At 32.2% G+C, this 17,993-nt stretch overlaps 1 protein-coding gene and 1 long non-coding RNA gene across 2 annotated transcripts in view; both read right to left on the bottom strand.

Moving 5' to 3' along the window:
• LOC127705825 (uncharacterized) overlaps window positions 1-17,993 on the bottom strand; it is a 117,485-nt gene that overhangs the window by 46,756 nt on the left and 52,736 nt on the right. The gene's annotated exons all lie outside the window — the stretch shown is intronic.
• Window positions 7-9,925, bottom strand: LOC127705836 (uncharacterized). The gene is made up of 5 exons (XR_007984061.1): window positions 9,840-9,925; window positions 8,503-8,582; window positions 6,681-6,783; window positions 2,313-2,425; window positions 7-448 (listed from the first exon to the last, which is right to left on the bottom strand). It is a non-coding gene; the product is annotated as an uncharacterized LOC127705836 (long non-coding RNA).

Raw genomic sequence — 17,993 nt, 5'->3', positions numbered from 1 at the left:
AAATGGTTTTTAGAAGTTTATGTTAACAGTTTGATAAAGAAAACATGACAGTTTACGAATAAGGATATGTTTTGCAAATTAGATATATGCATAACCTATATTTTCAATTAACCATCATGATACATAGAGGTGCGATGTCCATTGAAGGGTCCATGGTAATAAACAATGTTTTACCACATATATATTTATATTTTACCAACTCCTTATTGCAATTACATTTCAAATATGAAACAACTAATTGTCAACTAATCATGTTATACTTTGTTTTCTTGATTATTTATATTATATTTAAAAATTATGATTGTTATAATCTGCCCATTCACGGGGCCGTTATTTGCAAATACAATATCTGTTTATTAATTAATGTAAGAAATCTAATAAAGCTTATACAATGCAAGTCCTAAAACCAAAGTAAGCATGTTGAAAACAAGACTTCCGGCACCATTTCCTGCAAAGAAAACATTTCGTTATACAACTGTTACATTAAAAGCATGAGGGTAACGCGATTAGGTAAAATCATCATGGTACGATGAGATTTTAATTTTAGTACAATTTATTAGTTTATGACCTGGCAAATCGTAATCCTGATTCTTTCTTTAAAGGTGGTATAACTGAAGAACTGCCTCCTAGAAGGGTGATAATCCCAGAAATTGATAATCCAACAGAAGCGACAGCAATCAAGTGATAGTTCTATAATAGTACTAAATAATACAAGTATACAATCCATCATTTTCAGCATTTCACCGGTAGTACAGTAGTACCAACTACTAGTACGATGATAGCCTTGGACCTTAACTTAACTATTCTCGCTCGTTGAAGACCCATTGGTGGCCTTCGGCTGTTGTCTGCTCTTTTTTGGGTTGTTGTCTCTTTGACATATTCCCCATTTCGATTCCATTCTCAATTTTATTGTTAATTTCTGTGTCATTTGGTCTCTTTTAGAAGGTGGTCTCATTGGCAAGTATACCACATCTTATTATTTTGGAGAAGACGTTTGGAGAAGACTTTTGGAGAAGACGTTACTAAGTTGAAAAACTTGTGTCTAATCCATTCGTCATTTTTGAACAATAAAATATGTTTAAACTATCTTATTATTTAAAAAAAAAAACCCGATAACTTAAGAATAAAGAAAACATATAATTATGAATATACTGAACTCTAACGTAAATAAAAAGGCGGACGTCAATATAAACTGACAGAACCAAACAATATATTACATGTAAAACAACCAACGGAATGACTAGACACACATGTACTATTCCTGACTTGGCAGAAAATTCGTAATAAGACATGTTCTAACAGCTAACTTACCCTCCCACTTGTATGGCAGTTGTATATATTTCTGATATATTGACAAATTTGGTGATTTGTGTCTATTTTTAAAATATTATTTGTGTGGGACCTTCATGCCGATCTTTTCATTTTTTCATGTTGTTCTTATGTTGTGCTGTTCTCCTATCAGGTTAGAAGAAGGGTGAGTGCTTAACCACATGTTCAACCCCGCCACACTCTGTATGTGTCTGTCCCAAAGAAGGACCCTGTAGTACAGTGGTTGTTTTTGGTTTCCTTTCTGTCATATTTGTTATGTGATTTTTTTTTGAAATTAAGCCCTTAACGTTCTTGATTTTCATTGTTTCACATTTTTCGTTATGGGTCCTTTATAGCCGGCTATACGATATTATTATTTTTCATTGTTGAAGTCTTATGGTGGCCCATAATTACTGTCATCAAATTCATTTGCACTCTGATGGATAGTAGTCTTATTTTCAATAATGCGAAGTCTCCTTATTTTTATATACAATAACATTAACATCTAAAAAAGAAGTATAGTAAATAGTAATGACACATAGCATTACAAAACAATAAATTCGTGCGACGAATAATATGTCAATCCTGGGAAATTATTTTTTTCGAGAACTTACAAATTTTGCCGATTTAACATTTTCTATACACGTGCCAATTTAGTAGATTGTTTTTACGAGTCTATGTTTATACAAACCCGTAGTGAACAAAGTCTAGAACTTTTTTTAATGTTTTCTTGATACCTTGATAGTCCCGTTTTGAACCATAAAAATTAATAAATATTTGGATTTCAAATTTATTATTATGACTACGATTGTTAGCTATTTCCCGAGTAAGGACATGCCGTCAGTTATTACTGTAAACTGATTCCAAAAATTTGAAAACAAGGATACCAGAAAATGAACTTGTACTCTAGACGGACATTTAATCTACTAATGACACAAAAGTTAGAAGCTAGTGATACATTTCCATGTATATATATATGTATAAATATAATATTGCATACATACCGCTACCACAATTGTAGGTAGATATGAGCTTTTTGGTAGTGGCGATGACATTATCAAGATTCTTATCACAGTCAGCAAATGAATTTAAACAATTCAAATAGACAAATGAAGCACTGGGATTTAAATGAAAAAAAAATATATCAAAGACATTAAAATGCAATCAATTATGATTTAATATTGAATACATAATATGATGTTCAATAGTTGTCGTTTGTTGATGTGGTTCATAAGTGTTTCACGTTTCTCGTTTTTTATATAGATTATACCGTTGGTTTTCCCGATTGAATGGTTTTACACTAGTCATGTTTGGAACCCGTTATAGTTTGTTGTTCGGTATGAGTCAAGGCTCCGAGTTGAAGACCGTACTTTGACCTATAATGGATGGAGAGATGTCGCATTGGCACCCATACCACTTCTTATTACATCTACATCTGTTTCACCAATTTTGTCCTAAATATAAAAAAGGCAACATCGTGATGAGTATTCTAGTATCTTCTTTCAAAAGCTGTTGGAGTTAATGAATGTGTGAATGTGATTTTCAACCCCTCATGTTCATTCAAATGTTATATGAAGACGAACACAAATATGATCACTTCGGGATAATTTTAACAGAGCCAATTGCGATAATAAATGTCACTACAGTGATGCAGGATGCCAAAATGTCTGAAACAACATATTAAGAAAGTTATGGGTTGATACAGGAAATTGGACAAAAAGTATATATAGGCAAAGTCAGGTAAGCGTTCAGAAAATAAAACTACAAAATTTAATCTTCAAAATCGCTTATCTAAAAATACTACCATCGCTAACATTTTTAACAATAAAAATCGTGGTTACCCTTCTATCGATAAGTGTCATGCCACAAAATGACTTACATGTTCCCGTCTTTCCACCAACAATACGGGAAGGTCCACGTTTAATGGTCGCACATTTTCTTTAAATTTTGAAACTGATATAACTTGAAAAACAAACAGTATCATTTATTTACTCACATGAAACAAACTGGGATGCGGTATACAGTACGTAGGTGAAACTGGACGATATTTATCTAAACGCACTCAAGAACATCTGTATCGTTTTAAAAGACCCAATAAATTCAAAAGAATCATTTATCAACACCTTAAAAAGCACAATCATCCTATTAAATATTTAGCAGTTCAACCTTTAGAAGTAGTAAATAAGCAGCCTGGTGAATCTCATTCAAAGTTTGTACGATCACGGAAAATAATTGAATTAAATTGGATTAAAAAATTACAGACAGTCTACCCTCTCGGTCTTAATGATAATATCATGGGAATTGGTAATATATCAAGAATCGATTCTGTTAACATTTTGGATATAGTTTCTAAAACTGTTCGTAAAAACCGTTCTCATGGTCGTAGAAAAAATCGCAATCAAAGAAAATTTCGGACCAATCATACCAATATTTCGGACATAATTTCTATTTCAAAACACAACGGCAGACATTATCTGTTAACAAAGCTCTGTTCATTACCGGTTAATAAGTTAAATAAAATTTTAGAGGATTGCAACACAATTTCATATAGCAGTCCTAAGTATGAAATCGTACAAATTATAATTGCATATTGTTATTCTAAACTGTTTCCCAAAATTGATCGCCCTGAAGATCATAAAAAAACAGTTTATTAAAATAAAGTATGTCAATAAAGGTTTTGATTTTGTAAATATTGCCGGTATTTTTAACGACCATTCTGTTAAAGAACAAATTCCGGGATATTTTGATAATACTGAGCTCCCTCTTATTTGTTATATTTACAAAAAATCTACCTGGAAATTTGTGTTTAATTATAGCCAATTGTGTAAAGATGTTAATATCAGTGAAAATACACCTACTTCATGTAATTGCAGTAATTCCGAATACATTTATGGACCCATTTCCCATGTTATAACAGGTGATCTTAACATCGTTCAAGACCGAGAGTTAAAATCATTCCTCAGTAAAGGACCTAAATATCGTCCCCCGTCAATTATTAATTGGAATGAGTGTCGTAATATCATCCACGACTCACTCCATACTTACTGTTTGAAATGGATAAAACGGGAAAAAGCTGACAAAAAATCTTTGGACTCTTTTTTTAATTCAGTAATGAACATAGTTGATATACGTATTCAACATTTTAAAGAACATTTTACTCTTAACAATAACCACAATAAACCTATTTCTCGTATCAAACATAAACTAAGAGAACTAGCCAAGGAATTTATTTTTGTCCCGGCCGATAAAGCTGCTAATAATATTATTATTGTTTGACGTAAATTTTACATTGAGGTTCTGAAAAAAGAAATCACCAATTCACCAACATTCCAACTGACTCCATTTTCAGAAAACGACATCTGTAGCAAACATAAACTTTTAGCTACCGCTTTACAAGCAGAACCAAATACAATGAAAGTCCCAACTATGTATTGGCTTCCGAAGCTACACAAAACACCTTACAAATATAGATTCATTTCGTCTTCAAGCCATTGTTCCACTACTAAATTGTCTATTCTTCTTACCAGTACACTTGGTACAATCAAAAACCTGATAATACATTGTTCGAATAAGGCCTTCGAAAAAAGTGGAATTAATTACTTTTGGAGTGTAAAGAACTCGTTGGAAGTACTTGATAAATTACATGCATATATTGGTGATTTTGAATCTGTTCAAAGTTTTGATTTTCTACGCTATATACCACATTGCCTCACATTCTACTTAAGAAAAAATTCACACCCTAATTAAATGGGCATTTAAAAAGTCAGAATGTGAATATATATGTTCAAACTCTTTTAGGTCATTTTTTAGTAGCAATAAACAAAAAAACTATGTCAATTGGACATGCTTTGATACTATATATGCCCTTGAATTTTTACTAGATAACATTTTTGTTCGCTTTGGAGATTCCGTATATCGTCAGGTTATCGGAATTCCAATGGGGACTAACTGTGCACCACTTATTGCGGACCTTTTTTTGTATTGCTATGAGTTACAATTTATGACAAAAATCAGTCAAGACCCATCGAAGCAACATCTGATACACAAATTTAATAATACTTTTAGATATTTGGATGATATTTTGGCTCTCAATAATGACGACTTCAGTATGTATACTAAAGAAATTTATCCTTTTGAACTTACTTTAAATAAAGCTAATACTAACAATGACCACTGCCCTTTCCTCGATCTTGATATCTATATCATTAATGGAAAGCTTAATACTAAAATATATGATAAAAGAGATGATTTTTCATTTTCTATCGTTAATTATCCATTTTTAGATGGTGACGTTCCCTTGTCACCATCTTACGGTGTTTATATATCTCAACTTGTACGATTCGCTCGTGTATGTAACAATGTTTTAGATTTTAACGAGAGAAATTTATGTATTACTGAAAAATTATTACACCAGGGTTTTCGATATCACAAACTAGTCAAAACATTTATTAAATTTTATCATCGGTATAAGGACATCATTCGTAAATATAGCTCAACATGCAGACTTCTTATACGTTCAGGTATTTCACATCCAATTTTTTTATGGAAATATTCTTTCTAAAGCACAAAAATGTCAGTATTCACCTCTGAAGCTAACAAAACCTTTAAATAGACTTATTAAGAAGGGATATAGTTACGATACTGTTGTCAGGTCATTAAAGATTGCATATTTTGGCGTTAATATTGATTCACTTATAGGGTCTTTGCATCGGCACTTAACACATTTATTTAAAAACCAGTTGTTGGCATGACACGGGTTTTGTTCTTCTCATATATGTTATGATGGTATGATACTAAACCCCTAACGGGAAGGATTGTGCCTGATATTCATATGATGAAGACATAATCTTTCAATCAGTTAATTGAAGTCTGGAGCTGGCATGTCAGTTAACTGCTAGTAGTCTATTGTTATTTATGTATTAATGTCATTTTGTTTATTTTCTTTGGTTACATCTTCTGACATCAGACTCGGACTTCTCTTGAACTGCATTTTAATGTGCGCATCGTTATGCGTTTACTTTTCTACATTGGCTAGAGGTATAGGGTGAGGGTTGAGATCTCATAAACATGTTTAACCCCGCCGCATTTTTGCGCCTGTCCCAAGTCAGGAGCTTCTAGTCTTTGTTAGTCTTGTATTATTTTTATTTTAGTTTCTTGTGTACAATTTGGAGTTTAGTATGGCGTTCATTATCACTGAACTAGTATATATATTTGTTTAGGGGCCAGCTGAAGGACGCCTCCGGGTGCGGGAATTTCTCGCTGCATTGAAGACCTGTTGATGACCTTCTGCTGTTGTCTGTTCTATGGTCGGATTGTTGTCTCTTTGACACATTCCCCATTTCCATTCTCAATTTTATGAATTAAAATTTTACCTGCATATTTTCCGCTTGTCAAGGATGGATGTATATACCAATACGTTGTTGAACTTTTTTCCGCAGGAATTCAATCTTGAAGAATCACAATCCTGTGCGACGGCTAAGTATTTATAAAGTATTAGAATATCTTTGAAATAGCGCTATTCTTAAAATATACAAAAGAAAATACAGCCTCATCGGATTTAAAACTTGGATCTCAATGTTTTCGTAAACTTAATAACACAAGTGAATAAAAATTATACGTTTGTATTCTAATCTTATGGCATTTTTAATTGAAATCAAATAGTGTAAACTATCCTCAAATAAAAATTCGAAATACATTATGAAAAAGTAAATTAACCAGAAGTTGAAGACAACCAGACAACAACTTTACTACTCTTTTGATCATAACCGGTAACAAGGCAACATCAAATAGTGGAATCAAATTGCTTATAATTGTATGAACCTTAGAAATAAATAAAAAAACGAAGCTTATGTAGGAATTTGATAATAAAGTTTATGTGTCGGAAGAGACTTTGTTGATTTCATTCCTATTTTTCTTATCCCCTTTTCCCCTTGTATATCGTTCACATATATTAATTCGTATGTTTAGCGGCATACGGAATTCATAAAATGGGGGTTTCCTCTTACTCAACAACTGTTTTAACAAAGTAACGAAGAAGAAGTACACCGATGCAAACAAAATGTGGCACATCTAACGTGCAACATGTTTTTGCAATCTGAGATCTTTAGATAAAGGATAATTAGAAGTTGTTCTATCGATTATAATTTTGTGACAGGTATGGATTCGCATTAAGGGGAGTAATGTATAGCATGAAATCCTGATAAGGCATCCGGTCTTGCTCTTACTGAAGTACCTGAGATTTCCAAGTTTAGGAGTGTTTCATTGATATATATTCCTAGTCGCTTAATGAGAAAGGTATCCATAATCTTGAATTTTGTAGTAAGATTTTTATATAGATAGCATTAGATTTGAATTAAAAAAAGGTCTTATATACGAATTGTTTGGGTCCTCAATGCTCTTCAACTTTGTACTTGTTTGGCTTTATAACTATTTTGATATGAGCGTCACTGATGAGTCTTATGTAGACTAAAAGCGCGTCTGGCGTATTAGATTATAATCCTGGTACCTTTGATAACTATTGTACTAGTTGTGAATTGTAAAATAATTTGCAATACTCAAGAACTTTCATGCATACTTTTTTTGCTATACTTGTTACCCAACATCAGTTATTTTTTTTCCAGGATTATAAGGTGTAAGACGGGGAAGTATGCTGTCTGGTGTATTGTTAATCATTATTTATCAATGAGTTGAAATGTGAAATTGGAAAATGCAATTACAACACAGATACATACAGTATCAATTGCTGTGCACCCGCTCTTGCTGATGACATAGCATGTATTGTCACGCCCCCGTTATCTTTTATGTTTGATGTGTGTTTCAAGTACTCTAGAAATTATGAATTGGCGATTCTGTTTTGAAGTCAGCATATGAAGTTGTATGCCATTCTCCGTGAATACAGATTTCAAAGCGACTTTATGCCGAGTGACCTAAGTGTATACTTGTGTTTACGTGTAAAAAAAAAACCCGTGTGTGTTCTTGTTCCTCTTTCGTTTATTATTATTGTTGTGGGATCTGTTTTTAAATTTTGTGTATTTAATCATTATATCTCAACTATAAAGAAATAAAGACATTAATGAATGAATACATGAATGCTCATGACGAATGATAGACAGTATTGAAATCAATAGAAACACCAAGCATTCATAAATATAAAAAACAATAAACAACATATGTCAAAGGGAAGAAATATCTTACCTTTCATGATCATACCAATAGACACAAAACAAATAATAGTAGTTATGTTAGACAGTCTGTACATTCTCGTGATTTCCACCCTGTACAAAAAAAAAACCACACATACATAAAATGAAGTATTAATTAAGAAGAAGAATAGTTATACGGGGAAGGTTGGTAGTAGAGCTTTAGGTTTGGAGCGCCTTCAAACTAGTTTGACTCCGCCACACTCTGTATGTGCCTGTCTCAAGTCAGAAACCAGCAATTTAATGTTTGCCGTTGGTTTATGTCTATCATAATGTTTTACGTTCAATATTTTGTACATAGATCAGGACGCTAGTTTTACATTTACCATTTTGGGGCCATGTATTGTTGACAATGCAGTATTAGTGTAACACATTGTTGGCTGCCTTACGGTGACATGTAGTTGGTAGTTTCTGTGTCATTTGGTCTTTTGTTGAGAGTTGTCTCATTGGCAATCGTCCCACATATTCTAATTTATATATGAAGAAAAAAATTAAACTGAATGCACCTTATTAAATACGATCATAACAACTAGAGGCCCTTTAAGAATATGTGTCGTTCATGATTACCTAAGTCGATGTGAATCTTCAACTAAAATATAAATCAGTTCAAAAATATCTTTTTGTTAATTTTGTATTGCTGATTGTTTTTCTAAAACACAAAAAAAAAACTTATGTAACCAATCCTTAAAGGAGATTACTTCTTTACAGAGTGTACCAACGATTTCGTTTGACTTATTTGTAGATCTTGTCAGGTTGATCATAGTCACCTTTTTTAAGTGTTTATATATTTGTATATTTTTTAAAGATAATAGGCAAAACGGAAGAAATTGTAAACATTGTAATTGAAGAGCAAAAACTCAAATAAGTAGTCGACCGAAAAACAAAAAAACGATTGGCAAAATTTGTCATTTAAGGTTAATACCTCCCGCAGGAAGCCGTCTTACAGTTTTGATGAATTTGGACAAGAATAAATTCTCAATCTTGAACATTTTTATTCTGTCAGATTTGCTATGATTATAGCGGTTTCTAAAGTAATGGACAAATGTTGCACCTATTTCAGCCAAGTGGGCCATATTAACGTACGACTAAAGACTGCAAGTTGTGAGAAAGCTCGCATGTGCCTTTAAGTCGGATGAGCTAAGTATCATGATGAAAATGATATCAATTATGATAAATTATGATAAAATATATTTTATCGTTTATTCATTATTTCCAATGACCTAAATTGAAAATTTTCTTTTGATTTTTTTTAAGAAAATAAAACGATCACGATTTATGTCTACAATAAGTCAATTTATAGCCTCATACAATGAATATGTTATAAAATATTACCTGTTTACTCAATGTATGGTACTGTGGGTACATGAAAGCTTTGAGGGAGTTTCTTTCGTTTTTATCATTTATATACTTGCATGTTTTGTCATTTCGCTAGTTACTTTTGTCCAATCAAGCTTTTGTAGTCAGATACTAGATGAATTGGTCCATTGAATATGTAAGTTACAAAACAAAAGAGATGAAAAATACCAGGAAGTATTAATATAAAAAAAATATGGAAAATATGTTACAACAGTGATCTTAATCTACCCATTTTTGAAAAAAATATTTCCATATACTTTATTTCTCAGGAAGAAGGAATAATAAATATATGTTTTTCTTTTGTTTCTTGAAGATTTAGCATATTTAAAAATATTCTTAAGGAAGTAAGGAAGAAGGTGGAAATATTATAAACAATTCAGAAAAAAAACTGAATATTTTCCAAAAATGTATTTTGCGTTGTTAATATTCAAAATATTAAATATAATGTAGGTTGTTGAGTTTGTTTTCGAGCTGCATAGTTGTCACACAAAGGCATCGTTTGGATTATACTCGAAAAGATGTTTTAGTTTCCATTATGTGAAAAGAAAACAATTATATGATATATTATACGGGTCATACGGGTTATTGCATCGGAAATAAACATATATATTCTAAAACCAATAATTGGCATCTTACCATTTATGTTTTTCTCATATATTTTATAAAGGTATGATTCTAAAACTTTAACGGTAGGAATTGTGCATATTTTCATATGATGAAAACATAATCTTTCAATCAGATAAACTTATAGGGTTACTAGATACGAGATATATAAAAAATGTAAAATATTGTTTTCGTTCAATCATTTAATGAAAGTTTAAATAATGAAACAATATATCGCTTTTAGCAGCCAGTATGGTTCATTTTGGCAAAATAAGCTAAGAAACATTGATGATGCAAGTGAATAATTAGACCCCATTGAATCCGTAATCATGTGAGCTTCAATTTAACCCCTAAGCTAGAGATGCATACCGCATGCATAGTGTGTGTTCAATTATTTAAAGGAAAAGAATGTCATCTTTGAAAGTGAAACAAAGGTAAATCATTTGATTGACTGATTCTATCCACAAAAAAAATCATTCTTTAACAGGTAAAAACGATGATTTTAACATATATTTTTAATCTATAATATGAAATTAAACAGACCTAGAAAATGAACATGCACGAATTTGATATCTATGTATAACTATATTTAAGTTAATATCGCTTATATTGCGATCGGAAGGCTTCTACAGTTAATTAGATGGCATCTAGACTAAAATACACACGAAACGAAGCTATATATTAACGAGACCATGCCCGTATATTGTTTATTTTAGACTCTCTTATTATTTGGATAAATGTTTTACATTGTTGAAAATCAAGTATGAGAATTTGAGTCAAATCGGTGAACAAGAATTTCACAGCTAGTGCACCTTTCATGTTTTTTTTAAACACACATACAGAAATATGTCAAAGCGGCGTATTATCATTATATATCAAATCAAACATCAGATTCGAGGATTTAGCAAACATTTTCTATGATTCTATTGTACCATTATTTTCAATATTGTAAACATATTACTTGATAAAATGTGCAAAGGGATGGGGGAGTAGAAAACCAGTTTTATCCAAAGGGTTTTACAACTTCCGATCTGAGTAAGATGCAAAACTATATTTTCTTATGATGTAACAAGATCAATTAATAGTACTCTTTTTTTATATTACTAAAAGCTCTTAAAACAAAAAGCGCTTCTTAGTCGGCTTCTAATTTAGTAGTTTTTTCCACAATATTGTGTGTGCCACAAAAACAGCAAAATGACAAAGGTTGTGAATTTACATCTGAGGATTTATCTGAATCAATGCTGAAAAAATGTGTCCAGAACAAGCACGGTATAATATTGGGTGGTCAAACAAAACTAATCATTACATGATTACTGCTTGAACGAGGATCAACAAATTAACAGTGGTCTTATGGAATAAAATTCGTCCGTATACAAAGGTATTATGCTCTACACAAAGGAATTTAACCATGAATAAATTTCAAATAAATTATCCATCAGTTATTAAAAATAAAGAGATGTAGTATGATTTCCAATGAGACAACTATCCAATAAGTTATATATATATATAGTTTTGTTAAAATATACTTTTTCATTCTTTTGGTCCTTTTGGAAAATGTTGTTTGTGCTGTATGTAGACCCCTCTACAACGAAATTTGTTTTACATGCACACGTATAAAAATTGCGGTTTTTTATCTAAAGCAATCATAGGTTTGAACGTTGTTTTCAAATTAGGCTTGTTTATATTTATTTCGTTTGGGCCTGTATTATATTTTCCCTGCGGTTTATATAATCCGTTCATCCTATTTCGCTAGTATGATATTCTCGTATTCTTGTCTTTCAATGTTTGCTTATGTGCTATGTCTATATGCATTTTGGTGTTACTTCGATACATATAACGTTGCTCTGTACTTATACATCCCGTTATTATGCTATTGTAAAACATGTTTGTTTGTTTGTCGTTCATTTTTGCTATGTGCTTTGTCTATATCCTTTTTTATGTTTCTTTGATGCATATATATATATGACGTGGCTCTGTACTTATACATCCCGTCATTATGTCATTCTACTATAGTAAATATGTGTATTCTTGTCTTTAATTTTTGCTAATATGCTTGGTCTATATGCCATTTTGTGCACTTTGTTACTTATTTGTTTGTGTTTTTATGAGTGATTGAGATTAAAACACAATGTTGACTGCTGTACCCCTATTTTTGACATTTTTACCTAATATGTCTGTTTGTTTTGTTCACGCATCGTTGTCAAAATAATGGAATTTGATGCGACTGTCATACAAGTGAGAGGTTTAGCTAGCTATAAAACCAGGTTCAATCCACCATTTTCTACTTTAGAAAATGCCTGTACCAAGTTAGGAATATGACAGTTGTTGTCCATTCGTTGGATGTGTTTTATCTTTTGATTTTGCCATTTGATTGGGGACTTTCCGTTTTGAATTTTCCTCGGAGTTTAGTATTATTGTGATTTTACTTTTAGATACGGAATATTCAACAAGGTCTAGCATCTTCCGATCACCTGTTTTATAAACGCATTGTCAACGTCATACACAAGGCGATTAAAGTCAGTGAATGTTTATTTTGTATATTTTAATAATAATAATAATAATAATAATAATAAAAATAATAATAATCATTTTCATTGAGGCCCTCAAACGAAATACATGTAAACAATGTAAAAAAAAAATACATTGCAAAATACAATGTAATATGAAACCCTAGAGCAACCAATACAAATATTAATAAATCTAACTACAAACAAACTATATCTTAAACAAATTTGCATATTATCAAAGAGAATGAAACTTACTCCCACAACATAAAAATTGAACTACACAGAAATATACGATGAAATTTCTTATTTTGGCAGAAAACTATCAAGACAATGTGAACGAGTCTTCAATTAGAAACAAATCCGGCTATACGCTTCTAAAGGTGTTAAACTAAACCTTGATAGATATTGTGAATATATTACGGATTTTCCTTACGCAAATATTCAACATCCACAAATTACATCAATCCTGAAGAAAAAAGACTGGAAATATTATTACCGATCTTCAAAACAATGAAAACATTGTGATAAAATAAGACGATAAATGTAGCAGTGTTGTCATAATGGATACTGACTTCTATGAAAATTTCATTCTGAATATGCTTCACAATTATGCATATAAACGCTTAAAATATATGTCTTATATCTATCTCTAGATTCGCCTTACGCGACAAGGTCACACTACGACTATTTAAGTTATAATTTCATATAGCGGCTGTGGTCAAGTGGTCTACAGCGCTAAACATATGCATTACGCTAAGCGAATAATGTTATAGTGTATCAAGGGTGTGCGTTCGAATCCCGTTGAGTGACAAAAATTTGGCAGCATAAAAAGATAACTCTAACACATTTGGGTAAAACTATTCAGACTTATATAGATAAGGTCGACTGCATACATAAAATGGTCATGAATTTAAAATAATTGTCCTAATCCTTTTATGTATCAAATGAGTTTAAAATCTAACGATTCATTTAATTCGGCTTGGGACATTTAAATTCGTTTCGTTTTTATATCATTTTGAAATATGTGTATCACAACATTCCGCTTGAACGATCAACAGAGGTGTTAATAACCGGTCACCATTACCATGTCATTTTAACAGTTAAACAAACATGTATGTTTACTCAGATTTAATTTCTTTTGAAAATGATTAGGTTACATAAGAAGAACATCCGATTTGAATTTCCATCATCAGTCTGCTTCTTTAAAATAGTTTTACTTTCGAACTTCAATTTACATTAGTTAAACATCGACAGGAGTATAGAATTTACTCGACTTAACCGAGAATTAGAATCAACCGAGCTCGACTCATCAGAGGTAACTATGCATTGATCAAACGGGTATTTTACCGAGGCCGAGAAATTACTTCGACTCATCCGAGTTTTCGACACAACCCAGTTCGACACAACGAGGTTTGCATGTATTTGTATTAACCCTCTGCGATCCAGTTACATAAAATGAAGAGATAATTTTTCATTCAATTTAAATGAGGTCTGGAGTTGTCATCAGTAACAGCTAGTAGTCCTTTGTTAATGTATGTATTATTGTCATTTAGGTTTTTTGTTTTTTTAAAATTTTTGTTTACCTATTCTGACATTGCACTCGGACGTCTTTAAACTGAGTTGCATTGTATGTATACTGTATGTTTGTTTAGTCTACATAGATTAGAGGTATTGGAGAGGGTTGAGTTTAGAATGAAAATGGGGAATGTGTCATAGAGACAACAGCCCGACCAAAGTGCAGACAACAGCCGAAGGCCACCAATGTTTAAACCCGCCTCATTTTTGCGCCTGTCCCAAGTCAGGAGCCTCTGGCCTTTGTTAGTCTTGTATGTTTTTTGAATTATTTATGCTTTGGAATTAAGTATGACATCCATGTACACTGAACTTATATTTCAGCCAATACTTACATCTTATATATCCCAGTGAACTTTAAATTAAGGATACTACTGATAATAGAAGGACTGCTTCATACCTTGATCTTTTCCTCAATATTGACCCAGATGAACGACTTCACACGAAAAACTATGATAAACGGGACGATTTCATAATTCATGATTTATAACTAACTTTTCGGAAATTGTCCGTTTATAAATTTTGAAATTATAAAGAAACTAAGGTTTCAACTCACTCAGGCAAAGTTGACCTTAGATGAATTTGGCTATTTGTTTTAGGTATTTTTGTCATATAGCTCTTTAACTGTTTCGGTACTTATACATCCCTCGGATTTCAAATGTTTGGCATTGAGCGTTTCTGATGAAGGTTAATCCAGAAAAGCGCTTCGGACGCATGAAATTATTAAACGTGTTGTTTTCAATTTTTTACATCACTGGGTCGATACCTCAGCTAGTGGACTATCATTCCCCAAGGGTATCATCAGCTCAGTAGTCAGTACTTCGGTACTGACATGATTTATAACTAACTTTTCTAAAATTGTCCGTTTATAAATTTTGAAATTATAAAGAAACTAAGGTTTCAACTCCCTCAGGCAAAGTTGACCTTAGATGAATTTGGCTATTTGTTTTAGGTATTTTTGTCATATAGCTCTTCAACTGTTTCGGTACTTATACATCCCTCGGATTTCAAATGTTTGGAATTGAGCGTTCCTGATGAAGGTAAATCCAGAAAAGCGCGTCGGACGCAGGAAATTATTAAACGTGTTGTTTTCAATTTTTTTCAACTTCCCAATTATCAATTTCCCATTTCTCAGCAGTCCCATACCCTCTGCCCCTTCGTATGGTGTTTACATATCTCAGTTGATACGTTATGCTCGTGCATGTTCACACTATACGGACTTCACATACAGGAGTGTGCTCCTAACGCAGAAACTGCTCCAACAAAGTTATGAGGAGGACAGATTAAAAATGACACTCCGTAAATTTTACGGACACCATCACGAATTGGTCGATCCATACGATGTGTCTTTGTCCAAACTAACTAAGGACATTTTTACCACGTGTTAGATTGTGGTTTGACATTACGTCGTCTGATCTTTTAATTACCGAACGTGACTTATTCCCGATTGTGACTGTTTTGCTGAGTGTGAATTCGCATTGCTATAAGACGTGTCACGGTACTTTTCTATCCAAAATTCATGTATTTAGTTTTGATGTTATATTTGTTATTCTCATCGGATTTTGTCAAATGTCTTATCGTTTGTAGTTGTAAATCTTATTTTTTTTCTGTTGTATTCGTGTGTTATGGTAAAGATAATTAATCACCCAGTTCATTTATTAGATTTTAGTTTTGGTCAACTAAATTTATACGATATATTTGGTTTACAGTTTGATTTAGAAGAAACACCGACATAGCTAGAAAATACTATTAATTATCTAATTACTACCACATTTATATTAATTAGTATTGTTATTTTCATTGTTATTTATAAATGTTATATGAGTATTATAAACCAAATCTTGAATTCTATCCTAATTTTATCCTATTTTGGGGAAATTTCAGAAATTCAAATGTGACGTCACTTTTTTTGCGTTGATCTCTTTGGCTAACTCGGCTGTGAATTTTTATGTGCTGGTTTATGTTGTTTTATGTATCCGTTTTTATTCTGTAGTTAGTCACCATTTCGATGTTATCATGCATATCTATTATATAGTCATTTTTATAAATTTACTGTTTGCAAAAGTATGGATTATTCTAAATACTAAGGATTTTCTTATCCCAGACATATAACCTTAGCCGTATTTGGCACAACGTTTTGGAACGTTTGGTCCACAATGCTCTTCAACTTTGTTCTTGTTTTGGCTTTCGTACTTTGTTGATCTGAGCGTCACTGGTTAGTCTTGTGTGGACGAAACGCGCATCTTGCGTATTAAATTTTAAACCTGGTACCTTTTGTTAGATATTATTCGTATGTTTCTCTGTCCAATATGTTCTCCCATTTATTTGTATCGTAGTCCTTCATGTAATGTTGTTATTTTAATGTTTAACATTGCCATACAAGAGGGAGGTTTGGCTAGCCACAAAACCAGGTTCAACCCACCATGTTGTTCTTAAAATGTCCTGTACCAAGTTAGGAAAATGGCCATTGTTATATTATAGTTTGTTTCTGTGTGTGTTACATTTTAATGTTGTGTTTCTGTTGTGTCGTAGTTCTCCTCTTATATTTGATGTGTTTCCCTCAGTTTTAGTTTGTAACCCGGATTTGTTTTTTCTCAATCGATTTATGAATTTCGAACAGTGGTATACTACTGTTGCCTTTATTTATACGCATTTATATTTAGAGGCCAGCTGAGGCCCACCTCCGGTTGCAGGATTTTCCTGTTGCATTGAAGACCCATTGGTGACCTCCGTCTGTTTTCTGCTCTTTGGTCGGGTTTTTTTTCTTTTTGACATATTGCCCATGTTCATTCTCAATTTTTTTGCACATTGTATGGTTGTCACTTGCTCAGACTTGTCTGTATGCTATACTTATTTCTAGTGACTGTATTATAAATTGAAACATTTTCCCAAAGGTATATACACATTGTTGAGTAAGATTGTTAATAAATAAAAATGTATTGTGTATGAAATTTTTTTTAAAAACACCATCTACCCACGCTTTAAACACATGTCTTATGTCTATCTATAGATTCGCCTTATGCAACAACGTAACAATACGACCATTGAAGATATATTTTTATTTAGCGGACGTGGTCCATAGGGCTGGGCATGATGTTAAGCGATTGGTGCTTATTGTATCAAAGATGTGAGTTCAAATTCTGTTGAGGGACACAAAATTATGAGAATTAAAATATGATTCTAACACTCTTGGGTGTAATTTTCAGACTTATATATATATTTTTTAAGCCTTGTATCACCATCACTGCTAGTGATCCGATGGATAAAATCTGTTGTAGAGTCGTCACTGGTTCAGACGTACTTATAATATAATTATTTCTGTGACTGCATCTTACATTAATTTGTAGGATCCTTTACAATAGATAATTCAACTGGTCTGTAACAATTCAACCTTTATGCCTTTTATATCATGTACTGTGTTACGACGCTAGATTAAAACTGACAGGGA

The sequence above is a fragment of the Mytilus californianus genome, unplaced genomic scaffold (assembly GCF_021869535.1).
Source record: "Mytilus californianus isolate M0D057914Y unplaced genomic scaffold, xbMytCali1.0.p SCAF_6, whole genome shotgun sequence".
Taxonomy (NCBI): domain Eukaryota; kingdom Metazoa; phylum Mollusca; class Bivalvia; order Mytilida; family Mytilidae; genus Mytilus; species Mytilus californianus.
Note: the sequence above shows the minus strand (reverse complement) of the source record. Positions and strands in the feature narration are given on the sequence as shown.